This window comes from Octodon degus, unplaced genomic scaffold (assembly GCF_000260255.1).
Source record: "Octodon degus isolate 3935 unplaced genomic scaffold, OctDeg1.0 scaffold00074, whole genome shotgun sequence".
NCBI classification, from domain to species: Eukaryota; Metazoa; Chordata; class Mammalia; order Rodentia; family Octodontidae; genus Octodon; species Octodon degus.
This window is the reverse complement of record NW_004524650.1, coordinates 11,504,498-11,523,914: the sequence shown is the minus strand read 5'-3', so window position 1 is coordinate 11,523,914 and position 19,417 is coordinate 11,504,498. Positions and strand designations below refer to the sequence as shown.

Genomic DNA, 19,417 nt, shown 5'->3' with positions numbered 1-19,417 from the left:
AAAAAAAAAAAAAAAAGCAGTAGTTCATAAAACAGAGTATGCAATGTAAGTCTTTTTCTGTTAATGTCTATGTGCTAAAGTTGTATATGTACACACCCACACACACACACACACTCTTATGTATTTAGTACAGGGTCTACAGAGTCTTACTACACAGATCGAACTCTTAGTGATCCTCCTGTTTTCAGCTTCCCAAGCTCTGGTATTACAGATGTGAGCCACCATGCCCAGTCTTAGTCACTGTCTCAGCACACCCTGGGGGCAGGGCTGGCATAGTACATGGTGCTGGGGATCGAACCTCTGTTCCTGAGCTTGTCTAAGCAGGCGCTTTAGTCCACTGAGCTATCAGGACCACCCTAGAATTGTGTATATTTTTTAATTAAAAATTTTAGCTATGTATTTAAATTATAAAAGTAATGTGATAAATTATGGAAAGTAATGAAAAGAAAAACTTTGCACAGCCCTATTAATGTCTTGATCTCTTTTCTACTTGCAAAAATGTGGTTAATGTAGTATAAAGAGCATTTAAATCACTACTTTTTTCATGCTAATATATAATCACACAGTTACAGGCTATCTAGTATTCTTTTTAGTGGCTTATTGTTCCACAGTGTGTGGAAAATGAGCTCTACTGTTATGTAAAATACTATAAAATCATGTGGCTCATCATGCACATGTAGCTTTTGTAGGGTTTGGCATATTTCATTAGCTGAGATTTCCAAAATGACTACTATTCTTCAAATGTAACAACAAGAAAGTATACTTATTTTTCTTCCAATTTATCCTGTCCCTGGACAATTAACGAAGAAAGATGATATCACTTTATTCAGACATGGTTGAGTATGTTACTGACTACTACTTGTCTACTTTGAAAAATGTGTGTGTTGGGGGGTCTTTGTCCACCAAGTGATTTTAGCATTTGAATATTGTTAAATAACATTATGGACAAGCATTTGATCAAATAGTGTTTTATGCCCAGCGCAATCTTTTATGACTTGGTAAGTGGCAACTTTGTGTATAAGCCATCACAACAGGATGTGTGGGTAAGTGTGTTTACCTCATACTTAACCTCATTGGAGTGATTTGAGGTGCTAGAGCCTCCCTAGCTTTAGTCTTCTCGACTACACAAAGGGGGCTGCTTACCAAGTGCAAATTAGGTTTTCAACAGTTAGCTTTGGGAAAAGTTTTCAGTTAGCAATAATCGTGCCTCAGATAAACCTCATTGGCTACGATACTGCCACTGCGCAAAGCTCAACAGTTAGCTTTGGGATAATTCAGGAAATGTTCTGTGGTCTAAGAAAATCTTAAGGCATACAATAAAAGCCTTCTATATACATTATGGCATTTAAAATTTTGCTAATTAAGTAGCCAGTGCGGGAGGAAAGATGGTTAATGACCAAACAAATTTGTAACACCATGAGAATGAGACAGTAAATGCTGTGAAAAAATAATACAGGAAGGGGGTGAGGGAGGGTCCAGATGTGTGAGCTAGCAGGTGGAGAGCGATGTTAAGAGCTGTGTGTGAACTTTATTTTGGAGTGGGGAGAGTGCTCAGCAGCAGCTCAGCCTCACGGAGGCTCTAAGCAGGACACTGGCCTGTTGGCGGAGAGGGGCAGATACACCGGTAGCTGCAGTGGGGTGTTTGAGTGGAAGCCTGATGAGATTGGGTTCTCCTGAGAGTGGGAATGAGTGTGGACAGCTCTTGAAGCGTTTTCCTGTAAAAAGGGAAGAGGGTGCAGGCCAGATAGCTTAGGCAGTGCAGAGACTGGTTGGATCCTCAGACTGCATGCCTTGCTGTCTCCAACCCCAGGGCGTGCTGAGAGGGCTGTGCCTATAATCCCAGAGCTTGGGAGGCTGAAAACAAGAGGATCATATGAATCCCATCTGTGTAGTGAGACACTGAACTAAATTTGTGTTTTTAAAGAAGGGGGTGGGGGGAGAGAAAGGTAAAATGGAACATAGAGGAGGCTGCGAAGTGAGGGGAGGGCTTTCCCAGATGGGAAATGGAAATGTAGCGTGCTGGTAGGAACTCCTGTGGGGAGGGGAGGATTGCTGACTTCAAGAGGCAGCTGCAGGACAAATGGTATGGCAGTGGGGAGCCGCATGCAAATGTGAGGGTTCCTGTAGATGGAGGCATTTAACACATTCACTTTAATAGGAGAGAGTGTGGTGGTGACTGCAAGAAGGCTGGTAAAGGTGGAAGTGGGAGTTTGGAAGTTCTTTGTTCCCATTTTCTCAGGGAAAGTAAAGCACAGATTTGTGTCTTTTTAAAAAATTTTTATCAATACGTTTGCAGTGTGTGATGTCTGCATTCCATGTGTGGAGCCTGTCCAGCACATCACACATCTTAGTGTCTTTTTCCTCCTCCTCTCTCCTCCTTTCACCCTCTATCTTTTGATCACCTTCCCATTTGAGAAAGGTCTGTCTCTGTTCCCTATTGTCTTTTATTTTACTCTTTATTTTTTTTATTGTGTGTGCGTGTGTGTGTGTGTGTGTGTGTGTGTGTGTAAGAAAACCAAAAGCACAGGTATTTTGGCCAAGGAGGAAGAGGATGTTTGTACAGAAAGAGATGTATGAAATAAGGAAGAGAAGGAGTGTGGGTAGAAAATACACTAGCAGGATCAGGCTAACTAAACAGTACAGTTAGTGCTCATTAAATTTAAGGACTTGTCAGTGCAATTGAGCACTTTTTCAGCAGCTTGGGTTCATTTGCACAGCATGGAGAGATCTGAACAGGAACTGCAGTTGGCCAGAGATGAGTGTTAGTCAGCTTTCCATTACTAGAAGAAAATAACTCAATGAACTTTGAAGAAGAAAGTTTGCCCTGGATCACAGTTTTGGAGGGTTCAGTCCATACTTGAGCCTGTAGAAGCACAGTACATGAGGACAAGCACGTAGCGAAGGAGGCCCCTTGACCTCCTCTCTGGCCACAAGAGAGAAAAAGGACCCCAGATCTCAATATCCTTTTAAAAGTCCCTGATGACCTAAGACCTCTCCCAAAGCCTTTCCTCTTAGTTTCTGCTTTAAGAGGGCCAAGCTGGGGAGCAGGATTTAATACACAGGCACGGAGACGCTGCAGATCCAACCTGTAACAGTAAGATGAAGAAAGGCAAGGCAAGGGGAGCCATAGTGGGAGGAAGGAAGAGGAGGAGGATGGGTGGGAAGGCTGGTCGTGAAAGGCAGCATGAAGAGAAGACATGCGGCAGCCTGCAAGTGGCAAGTCATACCTAGATCCCAGACCATCATCACTTTATCCTCTGAAGAGTCCTTTCCCTGTCAGGAAGAGATCAATTTATATTCATGAAACAGCATCTGTGCTTTGCCCTATGAAAAATTTGAAGCCAAGGAGTTGTAGCAGACTGGCTGCTGAGCTGCATTGGCTCCACCGCACTGGCTGCACAGACACAAGGGTGGTCTGGTGAACAGTTCTACGTGCTGACCAGTGTGTACTACACCAGGACCACCACCCTTGCCCTCCTCGTGGTTTCCACTCTGTTAAGCTTCACATATTTCCCTGAGCCTTATTTTTGGCTTCTGCTTTCATTTCCAAATAGACGGCTGATGAAGTGGTCATTGGCCTGATGACCCCTGGCCCAGAGCAACAAGGCCACAGGAAGCGAGCCCCAGCCACAAACTGAGGGATGGAGTTTGCCCAGCTAATGCGAGCCTTGCTCCGAGCTGTTCATGGTCTTCTTCTGGAAGCAGTCTGTTGTGTCCTGCCATGTGGTAGACAGGTTGGGAGGCCAAGGCTGCCTACCCAGGGCAGCTGGTACCTGAGGGAGTGGAAGGAAGGCCCACCCTGGTGGGAGCTGCTGCCAACACCTCTTTTTCTTGTTCCAAGCTTGCCCATAGGGATTGTTTTGAATCAGTTCTGGGGCCACAGACTATAAAGACTATAAGCTGGTTGAGAGAACAGTTCCTCTAGAACTTTGACTATGGTTGCTGGGTAGGTCTTGTGTCCTCATTGTATGCCAGGGTTTGCCCAGTGACACAGAAGTAAACAAGACAGACATACCTATGCTGTTGTGATAGTTTTCTTTCTCATTTCCATCCATTCATTCTATCATTGAATTTGCTGTGTAACTGTTTTGTGCTGTGCTGTATGAACGTTGGAAGTTTTTAAAAAATTAATGTGAACCCATGCAAGAGTAAATAGGTAAATTACAGTACCTTTATGTGTATTCTGCAAGCAAGCTGTCCTGAAAGCTCTGTGAGTTTGCAGATGACAAGTGCCATAGGAAGCACTAAGGGGGAGTGTGTCCCTCCTTGCCCTCAGGAAATTCACTCTGTTTGAAAGGAAACAAATCCTTGTGCCTCCAAAAGCACATAAAGCTATGTAAATTTTCATGGGTTGATCATTTGTGTTTCAAGCTCCGTTTATCTTCAGGTTCCCGATCAGAGTACAGAGTACAGGTGCCTAGGTGCTTAATAAATACAGGTGAATTGATGGGCAAATCATTATTTATTGCAGAACAGAAATTAACATGTTATAAAAGAGTGATTCTTCTCTTTTAGAATATTTTGCTGAGTTTACACACCTATAATAATCAAATAACGGAACTTAACAAAAAAAGGGATACAGATGAATGTCCATTTTGTATCTTGTGTATTCAAAGTGGTTAGGACAGATATATATTTACATTCTCTTAATGAACAGAGGGATTTGTTCTAATGGTGTTTGTAAATAGGGTATCATGTCCACATCTTGTACAGCAATTAACCATTAGGAAGAATGTATACAATGTGTTAATTATTGAAACTGTCCTACGAATTTGATTTGAAACCGTCTCATTGCTATTTGTTTTTCAATAAAATTATGAAAAAAAAAAAAGAGTGATTCTTTTAGGAAGAGTGGCACGTGAGCCAGGCCTGGGGAAGTGGATGGCAGTTCACAGAAGGAGGCGGAGGCCTGCCATACACTAGAAATGGCATGAGCCACTCACGAAGTCAGTGAGACAGCACGGGGTTCTGCTTGAGGCTGAGCATGGGGAGTGTGGAGAGTGGGGCAGGCGGTGCATGCGATTTTGGCTGCCAGGCAGCAGTGGAAGTTTTGTAGTACTGGAGACAGACCCTAGGACCTTTGCCCTGAGCTATATCCCCAGCCCTTTTTTATTTTGAAATAGGGTACTGCTAAGTCCCATAGTTGTCCAGGCTGGGCTCAGTCATGTTATCCCCCCAGCCTCAGCGATTACAGATGTGCTCCTTCGTGCCAGAGGATAGAGGAGTTTTAAAAGGTCTCTTCTGGAGGGGACTTTGAGAAGTTGCTTTGGATTGCAGTGTGGTGGGTTGCAGTGGAGAGGTTGCAGGATCAAAATAGGGATGTGTGTTTGTTTGTTTTTAATGAGACACAAATTAGCGAGGGTAAGGAGTCTTTTCTAGACTGGTGGGCTTTTTGATGGTGCAGGTTCACGCTGAGATGGTAGAAGAGGAGGTGGTACCTTGAGCGACATCCTCAGCAGAGCCTGTGCTGGGCATACCCTGAAGGGGCTGGTGTAGCCCCGGCTTCTGGGGCCACTGCTAAAATGCTTGACTGTGGGATTTCAGCAGGTCAGAGCTGGAGAGGAAAACCACAGAGGCTAGTGGTGCACACCTGCATGCTCTACAGCGTCTGACATTAGGTCTGCACTTATTCTACTTTATTTTTTTAGTTTTGAACCCACAGTCACTGAACCCACAGTCTCACACTTGTCAGGTAGGCATTGTTCTGCTGAGCTATGTCCCCAGCCCTAGCTTCTGACATATATTAAAATGATGTAATTGGAAGATTGACAGTTGAACAGAAGATGTCTGAGTGCTCCTCCCGTGGGACATTCATTGCCTCCTTTGTGAGGTAACCCTTCCAGTCCTGCTCAGCAGCTAGCAGTCTGTGCGTGCCAGGGGAGACATGCAGACTCTAGGCAGCTGGCTGCTCTCTGCAGGCCCAGCCAGCTGCCCCTGCCAGCATCCTGCTCCAGGAGGTGTTCGCCCGGCTGAGGGTGTGCACGTTGGCCTGTTTCTTGCTGTTCAGGATTGCTGATACTTTGGAGGTAAAGGTGTAGGAAAACAAGCCAGGGACTAGAGAGTACAGTTCACATTAATCTTTTTCTCCTTTCTCATTGCTAAAGAAAGCAGGGCACACGTGTGAGCAGCAGCTGTGGAGTGACAGCCTGGACCTAAAATTGCAGATGGGCCTTTCTGCAGGAACCCCAAGTATGGGAACATTCCTTGTTCTGTGTATCTTGGTATCAAGGAAAATGATCTCACCCCAGAGCCTTTATAAGTTCATCTTTAACGAGGGCTGCAGCCAAGGTAGACTGTGTGGAATAGGATCCTTTCTATTTCCTGACATTAGTCACTGTAGGAAAACACCCATTTACTAATAAAAATAATACCTAACATCTGTTCAGCACTTCAGAAGTTTCATATATATTCTCATCCAAGGTTCAGAAATCATGTATGTGATGTCATACTCTAGTGAAAGCAAGGGTCATTGTCAGATATCCAGGGAGTACATTTGTTTAGGTAAGGATTTGTGGAGAAGAGCAGGTTGCTTTCGTTTTTTCAGGTCTTGACCCTGGGGAGGCAAGAGAGGAGATAAGAGCATGAAGTTTGACAAACAAGAGTTCAGGTCCCCATACTTCCAGCAGGGTGGCCTCCAGGAGGCTGTATAATGTCTCTAAATCCCAGCTTCACACTTGTAAACTGGGATCATAATTACTCTTACATTTGACATAACAGTGCAAAGAAGGCAGGTTTAGAAAACTTCTGGGGCCAGGGAGATGGCTCGGTAGAATAAGCGCTTGCCTGGCAAGCGCAAGGGCCTGAGTTCAATCCCTGGTTCCGTCAAAAAAAAAAAAAAAGAAAAGAAAGAAAACAAACTTCTGACACAGTTTGAACCAGAGAAATGCACAGTAACTGCTACTGAATAGACACAGTTACTTGTTACTTACTTAGGGTGATTTATACATTGACACATACCCCTCTGCCACCTTCTTTCTTGTGGGGTTGATGCTGCTGGGCTGGAACCTAGGGCCTTGAGCATACAAGACAGGCAGTGTACCACTGGGCTGTGCCCTCAGCCCCGCCTTCTGCTTAGTGGCTTACCACAGTCTTCTGACAATGTTGAAACACAGTACTTTCATAGTGTGGAGAGTGTCAGAGCATTTAACTGCCAGGAGGATACTGCATTAGGGTATCTGTAGAGGGCGAGAGGGCAATAATAAGTTTTCTGTTTCTGTGTACAAAGAAATTTTTTTTTAGGCTGCCTCAGAAAATCCTTATTTTGCTGTTGTTGGTATTCACTGTCTTTCTGTAACTCTGCTGACTGGGAGGAGACAAGCACATTGTGCTGAGATGCAAATGGGGGCATCTTGTGTGGGCTCTGCCGCAGGCTGGGGAGCCTACTCCTCCTGCTGTACACATAGCATCACTTTCAGCTCACTCCCTGGTTTCCTTTACACCCATTTTCTTAACGTGATCATTTGCTTCATGGACACAGATGTTAGAGTGTATAGTGGATGTTTCAATAAAAAATTCATTACAGTAAAAGACACACTGCCATTAATCCCCCTCAAAGTACTCCACATTTTGAAAACATGTATCCCATCATTCTTGCTACTTTCTTAAGCAGTTCTGGAAGTCCTCTTAATGAAATAAAATTGCATGCAGTTGCCAAGTGCCATCCAGGGGAGAGGCAGGCTGGTAAAACCATCCCTGTACATTTGCACTCATTCACCAGATCCGGCACTGTGGGACTCTTCCCCAAAGTCAAAGTGACCTTGAAAGGTAAGTGTTTTGAATCAGTTTAGGACATTGAGGCAGCCACAGCAGTGCAACAGATGACACAAAAAGGACAACTGGCAAAAAGAAGTATGTGAAAAGTGGTGGGGGGGGGGAATGTTACATTGAGAGGAATTAATAGTAATGTGTCTTTTACTATAATTTTGAAATTGTAATATTTATTGTATTTTTTCATATCACACCTCAAAATGGCAAATGCTATTTTTACTTGCTCTTCACAATGTAAAATCTAGTTTGAAATACTTTACATGCTTAACCTGCATTTTTTTCTTCTGTTCCTTTGTCTTCTTAAAGGAACATTAAAGAGGTGAGGGAAGGGAACAGGGTATGGTCTGCTGCCTGCATACTCATCTGTCCAGAGCCTCTTTAGTCTTGAAAAATGCTGGGACAGGCGAGATAGCTCAGCGGACTAAAGTGCCTGATTAGGCAAGCTTAGGCAAGTGCAGGGACCCGGGGTTCAATCCCTGGCACCACATGCCACACCAGCCTCACCCCCAGAGCCGCTTGAGCCGGCCACTGAGACTGAGACCAGACGTGTGGCGCATGCCTGTGATCCCAGCTCTGGGGAGTCTGAAAACAGGAGGATCACTACGAGTCAGAGCTGTGTAGTGAGACTTTGCAACAACCAAATACATTAAAAGAAAGAAAAAGAAAATTCTGTCTCCCATGTCCAGAAGGGTGGTGCCTTGTCCTTAGCATTTGAGAGCTTCTTGCTGCCAGCTGGGCTGCCCTGTGGTGCTGGGTGGTTGCAAATCACATCTGAGGTTTTTTTTCCCCAAGTGACCTCTTAGAAGTCGGTGTAGCTGAAGGATAGCTACTTCTTGTAGTTCAGTTCACTTAGTAAAATTTCCCTTAGCTGCTCAGATAAGTACTCACTAAATCAGTAGAATTCAAGAGGCTGCCTCTCACTTCCTGTTATTATTCATTTATAAGGACAAAGGTGTCTTAGAAACCTTAAGAGCAGTAATAGGTGATTAAAATGAGGTGAGTAGGGAGCAATCATTTTCCTTGGTTTTTATTTTAAACCAAACATATGGTATGTTCACAGCCCAGAAATTATACTTAACAGGGTTACTCAGTTGAAGAAGGGAAATGTGTTTGTGAAATTACCCAGGTCAAGTGTAAATACGCACACGCTATAAATTTCAAATGAAAGGCACAGATTTATTCCTATCAGTGGTTTGGGGCAGATACTATAATTACAATCTAATGAGAAATATATCTGATTTGCTTTTGTTTCTTTTAGTTCTATGTACTTTAAGATTTTCTTTGTTGAGTGTTTATAATTAAAAAGATACTCTAAAGTAAAAAGTGATGCCAAGTGACAATGGCTATATGTTGACTTGGTGATTTATTATTAAGGTAAAATAAGGTGATTTAATATTAAGGTAGGCAGTACATTGAGCTCCATAGAGACAGCGCCGGGGCAAGTGAGAGCCGGACGGGCACTGGGCGACTCTGTACCTCGCTAAGGAAAACAAGTAAACATGGGCAAAGGAGATCCTAAGAAACTGAGAGGCAAGATGTCATCATATGCGTGCTTTGTGCAAACTGGCCGAGAGGAGCACAAGAAGAAGCACCCAGATGCTTCCGTTAACTTCTCAGAGTTTTCTAAGAAGTGCTCAGAGAGGTGGAAGACCGTGTCTGCTAAAGAAAAAGGAAAATTTGAAGATATGGCAAAGGCGGACAAGGCTCATTATGAAAGAGAAATGAAAACTTATATTCCTCCTAAAGGAGAAACAAAAAAGAAGTTCAGGATCCCAATGCGCCCAAGAGGCCTCCTTCAGCTTTCTTCTTGTTCTGAGTATCGCTCAAAAATCAAAGAACATCCTGGCCTCTCCATTGGTGATGTTGCAAAGAAACTTGGAGAAATCTGGAATAATACTGCAGCAGATGATAAGCAGTTGTATGAGAAGAAGGCTGCTAAGCTGAAGGAGAAGGATGAAAAGGACATCGCTGCCTACCGGGTTAAAGGAAAACCTGATGCAGCAAAAAGGAGAGTTGTGAAGGCTGAAAAAAACAAGAAAAAGAAGGAAGGGGAGGAGGATGAGGAAGATGAGGATGAAGAGGAGGAAGATGAAGAAGAGGATGAGGAAAATGAAGAAGAGGATGATGATGAATAAGTTGGTTCTAGTCGTTTTTTTTTCTTGTCTATAAAGCATTTAACCCCCCCTGTACACAACTCCTTTTGAAGAAAGAAAAAAATTGAAATGTAAGGCTGTATAAGATTTGTTTTTAAACTGTACAGAGTCTTTTTTTTTTTTTTTTTTTTTTTTTTTTTGTATAGTTAACACACTACCGAATGTGTCTTTAGATAGCCCTGTCCTGGTGGTATTTTCAGTAGCCACTAACCTTGCCTGGTACAGTATGGGGGTTGGAAATTGGCATGAAAATGTAAAGCAGGTTCTTGTTGGTGCACAGCACAAATTAGTTATATATGGGGACGGTAGTTTTTCATCTTCAGTTGTCTCTGATGCAGCTTATACGAAATAATTGTTGTTCTGTTAACTGAATACCACTCTGTAATTGCAAAAAAAAGTTGCAACTGTTTTGTTGACATTCTGAATGCTTCTAAGTAAATACAATTTTTTTTATTTAAAAAAATATTAAGGTAAAATGTGGAATGATTAAGTGATCAAATACAGTCATCATTCACATGTGCTTAATCTGGCAACCTCAGGTATCTGAAGAACCGCCAAGAAGCTGCTTATCTGATTAAATTAATTAGTACATATGCAGCACTTGGAGCAGGGCTTGGGTAAGATGAACTAGTTACTTTAACTGTTAGATCCTGGTTCCCAGAACTGAGCTGAACACACGATGACGCTGTGATCTGACACGGGCCAACATGGTGGCTCCTGTTTTCCTGTCCTGCTCACTATCCTGGGAGTGGGTTTTGGTGACAGAGGCTCAACTTTCCCTCATGTCCAGCTCCGGATCTGAGATTACTGCAGTTTTCCTGAGAGATATAACAGCTTTTAAGCCAGTGCTCTTATCCTGATTATACTTTTGAACTTCAAGGTCAAATTACTTAATTTCATTTCTGTTAATCTAACTTTTTTGTGTTGGTCTAAGGTGTTTTTGTTGCTGATTTTCTTTCCATTGTGTCTGCTTTTCTCTTAAGCTTTGCATGATCAAAACTATGTACAAAATGGTATGGATTCAAGATGTGGGACAGGACAGAGAGCCCCATGGCATGGCCTTTGGGGCTTTCCTGTAAATTGGCATAAACATTCCAGGCTCTTATTTGCTACATGCTTTTGTTGTTGTTTCCTTTGTAATAGTTTGTTGGCTAATGACAGATGAGGGGACAACAAAGAGATTAATTATTAGAGAAAGCGGAATGCTGAAACTGAAGGCAAAGGAGCTGGACAGGAGTACCGCACTCTCCACTCGATGAGGGTGTTTCCAGGAGGGAACAGGTTAATGATTCTGAAGCCACATAGATGTCCACTGGAAGTGAGTAAGTAAGCAAATGGAGAGTGGGTGGCAGCAGCAGGTTCTTTCTTGATAGATGAAGGAGGGGAGGAGCGCTCCACACAGCAGTGGGTGGGCTAGAGGTCCAGTCTGAAGGGATGTGCTGTTAGATATAGATGCAGACAGATGTGCGGATACGTGTACGCATACACATGCACTTTGTTGTCAGCTGAGAAAGCCTAAGCAGCGGTGCCCCAGCAGCAGGCGCACCTTGCACCCAGCTCTTGCTTTCTAACATCATTCTCCTAAAGGGAACAGGGTTCTTGGCTGAATGGCTGAGTATAGATAGATTCTAGACCCTGGGCGCAAAATACACAGTGTGAATGAGGAGTATCTTATAGTGCTGGAAAGTAAAGAGATGCTCCACAACCCCACAGGGGTGGAGGCTTATCCAAAGGTTTGGCCAATACCAAAACACTGCACAACAAAAGAACTCAGTTTCTTTTTCAATTTTTAGTAGTACATGTTGGAGTATGTCTTGATTACGTGCCCCACAAGGAGTGGTGCCGTGCACAGCACATCACTACCCTTTTACTTCCTGCCCTCAGCCCCTCCTCCTCTATCCCTAGATCCCTTTCTCATCTCCAAAAGGTCTTACCTTCCTGCTTCCTGTCACTTATCTTTTGTTTTATTTTATTTATAGCAAAGTTTTTCCTTTTTTTTTTTTGAGAGGGTCTTGCCATATTGTTCAGGCTGGCCTTGAACTTGCTGTTTAACTTATTAAATTACACTTTGGGTTTCTCTTATAAGAAAAATCATGTTATAATAAATTTGTATGTTGGATTTATTTCACCTAATATTTAGGGTCTCAAGGTGTATCCATTTTCCTACAAATGAGTCAAATTTACCTTTCTCTATGGCAAAGCAGTACTCCACTGTGTGTAAATACTACACTTATCCTTCTGTTGGTGGGTATATGGGTGGATATGTGTGAATTTTCTTGCTACAGATATGAGTGTTATGTTTCACTGTACTATGTCTTTAACTCTTTGGGGAGGATTCCTAAAAGGGGAATAGTTAGGTCAAATGGGACTCTTAGTTTTAATTTTTAGGTTTTCAATTTCCATAATGGTTGTACTGTGATTATATATATAGTATATGTAATATATAATTTTTTTATGTGTTTAGTACAGGGTCTACAGGGTCTCAAGGCTGGCCCTGTAACTACATTTTTACCAACAATGTAGGAAGATTGTTTTTTTCCCACAGTCTTGCCAGCATTTAGTATTCTTTGATTTCCTGATGATAGCCATTCTTTCTAGAGTAAGAGGGGAATTTCAGTTTTGTTTTAATTTGCATTTCTCCAGTGGCCAAAGATGATGAACGTTTTTTCATGTATTTATTGGCCTTTTGTATTACTTCTGAGAAGCGTCTATTCATTTAGGCTGCCCATTTTTGCTTGAATCTTTTATTTGGAGAGACCTAATTTTTTTTTTTTCCTAGTTCTTTACTTACATTCTAGGTACTGTAGTAGATCTCTGTCCAGGGTGTAGCTGGCAAATTTTTTTTCCATTCTGGAGCTTGTCTTACCACCTTGTTGGTTGTTGACTTTGCTGTTTAGAAGCTTGAGGGGTCAGGGTCTTGTTGTATCATTCAGGCTGGCCTTTGACTTGCTTATGTAAGCTGAGGCTGGCCTTGAACCTAGAGCCATCCTCCAGCCTCACCCTCCGATTATTTAGCAGCTTTTCAATTTGGTATAATCACACTTGCTGATTCTTAATGTTATTTCGTGTACAATTGAGATTCCGTTCGGAAACTCTTTGCCTGTGTCTTGACTTATTTTTTCTTCCATCAAATTAAATGCTTCTATTTTTTTATATTTGTTTAGTACAGGTGAGACATATGGGGGTCTAGATTCAACCTTCTCGTGTAGATGGGTGGATTCCTCAGCAGAGTTTGCAAAAAAGGCTTTTTTCTTTCTTTTTGGCTCCTTTGTCAAAAATCAGGCTGAATGTGCCTGGGTTTTTCTGCATCCTCTGTTCAGCTGCATTGATCCACAAGTCCATTTTTATGCCAGTACCAGGCTGGTTTTTAATCACTGAAGCTTTGTTATACAATATGAAGTTGGGGATTGTGATGGCTCATCTTTGTTCTTGTTACCTAGGGTTGCTTTTGCTACTCTGGGTCTCTTCTCATTCAGTGAGAATTCTAGGATTATTTTCTCTAGTTCTGTGAGGAATACTATTGGTATTTTGATTAAATGTCTTTTGGAAGCGTGGCCATTTAGAAAATACTTCTGCTTATCCAGGAACAAGATATATCTTTGGGTTTTTTTTGTTTTTAATGCATTTAGTACGGGGTCTGCAGGGTCTCACTGCACAGATCGGACTCATAGCGATCCTCCTGTTTTCAGCCTCCCAAGCTCTAGGATTACAGACATATCTTTTTCTTTAATGTCCTCTTAGATCTCCTTTTTCAGAGTACTGGGTAGAGGTCTTTCACTTCCTTGATTAGACTAATACCTATGTTTTTAATTTTTCTTGGTGCTATTGTGAATGATCTTTTTTAAAATTTTTGTTTTTGTTAGAATGTGTGTGGTATAGAATTACTTTCATCATGTTGAATTGGTAACATAAATAACAACCCTTAATTTGTTTTATACCGTCTTCCTTGCCCGCTCCCCCCACCTATGGGTTTTAACCCAAATTATGAATTGAGTACTCATTAATTCCAGACTAATTATGAGCGGAACATGAGGCAAATCCCAACTGAAGTTCTTCCTATAAAATGCCTGATCAGCACTCCTCAAAACTGTCAGGGTCGTCAAAAACAAGACAAGTCTGAGGAACTGTCAGAACCTGGAGAGCCAGAGGAGCATGAGTAGTGAATGTTCTGTGGCACCTGGCCCAGGACCTTGGGAGTACTGGGACAGGTGTGGCCCTCGTGCATCGCGCAGTCTTTACGTCAGCTCATACTACAGCAGTGTGGCAAATGCACCGTGCTCGTGTGCAACGTAAGAAATGGGGAAGCTGGGTGTGGGAGAAATTGTAATTCCTGGTGGCATCCTTATGCTTTCTGTAAATCTAAACCTATATTTTAAAATGGGGGGGAGGTGGCAGGCCTTGAAAAAGCATGGCAGGAGAGGGCCAGCCAGATTGCTCAGCGGATTAAAGTACCTGCTTAGGCAGAGCACAGCAGAGGCCCATGCCAGCCCCGCCCCGGGCACACCTGTAATCCCAGCACTTGGGAGGCTGAAAACAGGAGAATCTCTATAAGTCAGATCTACATAGTGAGACTCTATAGACCCTTTACTAAATACATATTTAAAAAAAAAAAAAAAAAAGCATGGCAGAAGGCCGCACACTACCCAGGAACCCAGAACCTGCACATTACAAAATGATGGGTTGGTTATTGCTCTTGATATTGGGGCAGAGTCAGAAGAACAGTTTCAGTTATACCCTGAGAAGTAACAGTTCAATTCACAGAGCAGTTTACAGATTTGCTCTGGTTAGAGCTGTGGTTTTAGTTTTCACAGTCAGGGGTTGTACGTTCTGTCACCCTTTGAGTTTTCTTTCTGACATAGTTTGGCCTGCCCACTCTGGTGGCCACAGTTGATGCCTGAGTCAGCATCTCCCTGTGCCCTTTATCTCCTGTCAGAATCTCTGACTCTTGACTCAGGTGCATTATTTGTTTTATTTAGAAATAGTTTTAGATTTAAGGAAAAAAATCACAAAATTGAACAACTCTGAAATAGCTCACCTCCATTAATGTGATAAAACCCAGGAAATTAACATCAAACTTTTCCTACTAATGTCCTTTTTAATTAATTTACTAATTTAATAATATTTTATTTTATTTGTCTGTTGCAGGACCTCTCTTAGGTCCCCACTCAGCACTGAGTCTCTTCCATTCTATGCCCAGCTTTTCCTGTCTTCCTTGACATTGGCACCGTGGAAGTCCACTGGCCAGCTATTTATTGTTCTTCAGGAGTTTTCTGGCATTGTGTGATTAGATTAGGACTGCATTGTTGGCACTACCACAGGTCGTCTGTCTCCAGGAGTCTCCTTTTTTGGAGAACTGTGCCCATCCCATCTGTGTGAACCAAACACCTTCAACTTGTAACTTAGTTTGCCCCTGGGCCGCCATCCTGCCTGTCCCTTGTGGTAACTGCATTCTTCCTGCACTGTTTTCCCATTTGTAGGGACTCTGCAGTCCTGGTTAATCCTCCCTGAGCATGTTTCACATTCTTGAAAAGCTTCTTTGGTAGCCAGGCATGTGTTTGGCCCCTAGGAAGCTTGCAGGGATAAAAATGCTGCACTGTTTTTTTATAGGTGCTGCCTCTGTTGTGTCAGGTGTCCTGAGCTCGCCCGTGCTACTCTTGAGGCTTTAAGTTACATATAAGCCTTCAGAATGATCTCTGTTAAGTACCCTTATTGGGTTGAGCCTGCCTTTCAACCTGTGGAGATCTATTGATACCTGATTCTGTTATCCAGCCTAATTGCTGCCCTTCTTACTTTATGCAGTTTAAAAGAAATCACTTTGCAAGTGTTTGAAACCATGTAGCTAAGTCAGGACCTGAGTGCATGCAGAGATAGCCCCTCCTCCACTGTTTAGCACTCTATTAGTGGAGAAATTTGGCCGGTAAGCAATCTGCAAAACTGTCACTAGATTACTGTTTCTATCAAATTTTTAAAGTTAGTGTTAAAATTCTTTCAATCGGGGTAATCTCTGGTATGCCTCTCAGAGGTAAACTTTGGTCAAACAAAGTTGATTTGACTTCTGGTTAATTGATTCTTTTGTTCACTCACTAAACATAGTTACTCAATGTCGAAATTACTAATTTTTGTATGGTTTGGTTTTTTAGACAGGGTCTTGCTGTGCCCTTGTAGCTCAGGATGGCCTCAGACTTAGTCCTCCTGCCACAGACTCTTGAGTGCTGTGATTATACGCATGCATTACCACACCCAGCTCTGAGCATCTATATTATAGGCACTCTTGCAGGTACTGTGAATATAGTATAAACAAAATAGGTAAGGTCTCAGTTCATGGATACACAGGTCAACAAAATGTAAACAGAATTAATTGCAGTTACAAGTGCTTTGGAAGGGGCCAGGGAGATGGCTCAGTAGAATAAGCGCTTCCCTGGCAAGCGCAAGGGCCTGAGTTCAATCCCTGGTTCCACCAAAAAAACAACAACAACAAAAAAAAAAACACAAGTGCTTTGGAGACAATGAAATGGGATGGATTCTAATCAAGAAAGCCCTCAGTAGAGAGGTGACAGTTGACTTGTGGCATGAATGGTGGGAAGAAAGGATCAGGGAAAAGATGGAAGAAGGAACGGTCCCACAGTAGCACAAGTGAGCATCAAGGTCCGAGGCACTCTTGAGTGGCTTCAGTAACAGGTTCGCTCGTGGGCTAGAATGTGTCTGTAACTGCCAGTACCTGACACATACTTTTTTTTTTTTTTTTTTTTTTGCAGAACCCGGGATTGAACTCAGGTACTTGCGCTTGCCAGGGAAGCGCTTATTCCACTGAGCCATCTCCCCAGCCCCGTGACACGTACTTTTAAGGCCTTTTCTTTTTTCTAGATTATATCTGATTTTATAAGCTTACAGTTTTATCCTATGTGTTCATATAGCCAGCAGGGTGATAAAAAGTAGACCAGAACTGCAAGAGAGTTAGTGCATTTCCCTGGGAACAGAGTGTCATCAGGAAACGAAACAAAACATTAGAAATTACAGGTTCCCGGGCTGGGGAGATAGCGCAGTGTCATGAGCACCTGCCTGGCAAGTGTAAAGTTCCAAGTTCTATCCCCAGGACTGCAAAAAGAAATTACAGATGATATTTTCTTCTTGAGTGTACATTTCTTCCCTAGGTATAGTGAAACGCCTTTGTAGAAAACCTATCTGTACTTTAAAGGGGCATGTGTCATCATTTTTGAATGCTCTAATAGGTAGTGTAAAACACTGACTTGATACATATGCTTGGCTTTAAGCTTACAATTTCTTGATGATTGCAGGCAGTGTATTTTCAGTAGCACATAGTGCAGTAAGTGAAAGCTTAGGTACATGTGTATCTGGGTTAATTTAATCATTAGATTGTTCTGCTTTGGTATTTGCAAATAATTGGTGCTTTCTGTTTTTGTATGTGTTTCCCATACAAAATTGATTTAATCTTAAATCAATTTAAGATTAACTAAATTCTTACTTTACACCGCACTCATGGTAATATATGAAGGGACCTCTCTCTCCTGTTATGGCCTGAATGCTTGTGTCTCCCACAAATGCCTCTGCTGAAATCTGAACTCCTGCTGTGATGGTATTAGGAGGTGGAGCCAGGGAGAGGTAATTAGGTCTTGAGAGACCTGCTCTTGTGTGTGGGATTACTGTCCTTGGAAAGGAATTGCGCTCCTTTCCCCTTTCCGCCAGGTGTGGGTACAAAGGAAGTAGATCAGCAAGCTATCTGCAGCCAGAAGAGGCTGCTCCACAAAACCACAAAACTCTGCCCTCTGGAGCTGTAAGAAAGGAATGTTTTCTTACAGTTGGGGAAAACACCAAAAGAAGTGAGTACTAAGACAGATACAAAGAAAGGAAGGTGCCAGGCACATAGACCAGAAGTGTGATTCGTGTTCAGTGCTCAGTGACGACTTCCAGGTGGCCTCTTCCTTTAAACATGCTTTTAGGCAGGTAAGGAGGATTCAAATCCTACAGTAAACTAGGCAGAAACACTCTTTGTGTTTATGTATAGTTAGTGTAACCAGCGCTGGGATGGGAACTGGCTAAAAATGCACGAGAATGGAATAAGACCGGGAAGGTAAGTATGGCAGTGAATAAGCAGAGCTGCAGAAATGACGTGTGCCTAGCTGTAGTTGGACGTGGGGGGCATCCGAGTGTTGGCAGAGGCATTGTGTGAGTGATCAGACCATCCTCTTCCTCGAGAACAAGCGTCTGTGTCTTGGTGTTGAGCAGAGATGCTGGCTTACAGAGAACAGGACATACTGCTAAGTATAGAAAGAACCATATTACAGAAGAAAAGAACTGTATTCCCTGCAGCAGATGTGTTTCTTCCATTGTTAGCCATGAGATCCAAAACTGTGCATGCTTACTTTACTGGACCCACCCACCACCCGTGAGCATGCAGTGTCAGGGCTGCAATGACCAGTGTTAACTGACCGCGGTATCCAGCTGTGTGTGCTAGATAAATAATAATGCCGGCTGTGGTACTCGAGTGACCGTATTTGAGAAACAAACTTACTACATATTCTTATAGCAATGTACTAGGAGTGCGTGCAGGGCTTTTATATTGCTGCCAGAGAGGATTTAAGCCTACTATATTCATAGAATATATTATAAAGTTGGTAAAATGGAGCTTAAAGTTTTTCTTATTTGATATGAGTTTTGAGACCCTGTGTATCTTGGTTACTTTTCTCTCATTGCTGAGACCACATACCCAACACCCAAAATTACAGAGGGAAAGGTTTAATTATAGGCTCACAGTTTGTAGAGGTTTCAGTCTGTAGTCAGCTGGCTCCAAGACAGGGTGGCACAGGCAGAGGGCAACAGTTCATGGCCATGAGAGATGGCAAAAGCAGCAAGGGGCTTTAACATCATCTTTCTGCCCCTTTTATAGTGTGTCTAGACTCCTGGGTCTAGGGCAGCGCCAGACCGATCAGTGGACTAATACGGCATCAAACACCCTTAACTCCAGCATCACACACACTAGATTCAGAGTGCTCTGAAAGCTGAGTATAAATGTGTGCATAGTGCCTGCTTAGGCAGGTGCAGGGACTGGGGGCTGAGCTGGCAACTGAGACTCGGCATGGTCACGCGCACCTGTAACCCCAGCACTTGACTTGAGCAGCTGAAAACAGGAGGATCGCTGCAACTCCAGTCTGTACAGTGAGACACTGTAGACCCTGTACTAAATACATTAAAATAAATAAATGTGTGCATAATACAGTTTGTCCATATACTACAGCTGTCTTCTAAATATCATAATGTGAATCATCCCCCTACCCCCACCACTGTGCTGGGGATGAAACCCAGTGGTTTGAGCTTAGTTATATTTCCTGGCTTCCAATCCCTTTTACATTTATTTTGAGACAGGGTCTCACTGTATTGAGCAGGTGAGACAAGAACCTGCAGTCCTCTTGTCTCAATCTCCCTTAGCGTTAGTATTACAGGCATGCGGCACTGTACCCAGTTGATTGGGAAATTTTATA

General features: G+C 42.7%; 1 protein-coding gene and 1 pseudogene across 4 annotated transcripts in view; one reads left to right on the top strand and one right to left on the bottom strand.

Annotated features, from left to right (window-relative positions):
- Lrrc8d (leucine rich repeat containing 8 VRAC subunit D) overlaps positions 1 to 19,417 on the top strand; it is a 125,056-nt gene that overhangs the window by 65,116 nt on the left and 40,523 nt on the right. The window lies entirely within an intron of this gene.
- Positions 1,143 to 1,252, bottom strand: LOC111817926 (annotated as a pseudogene).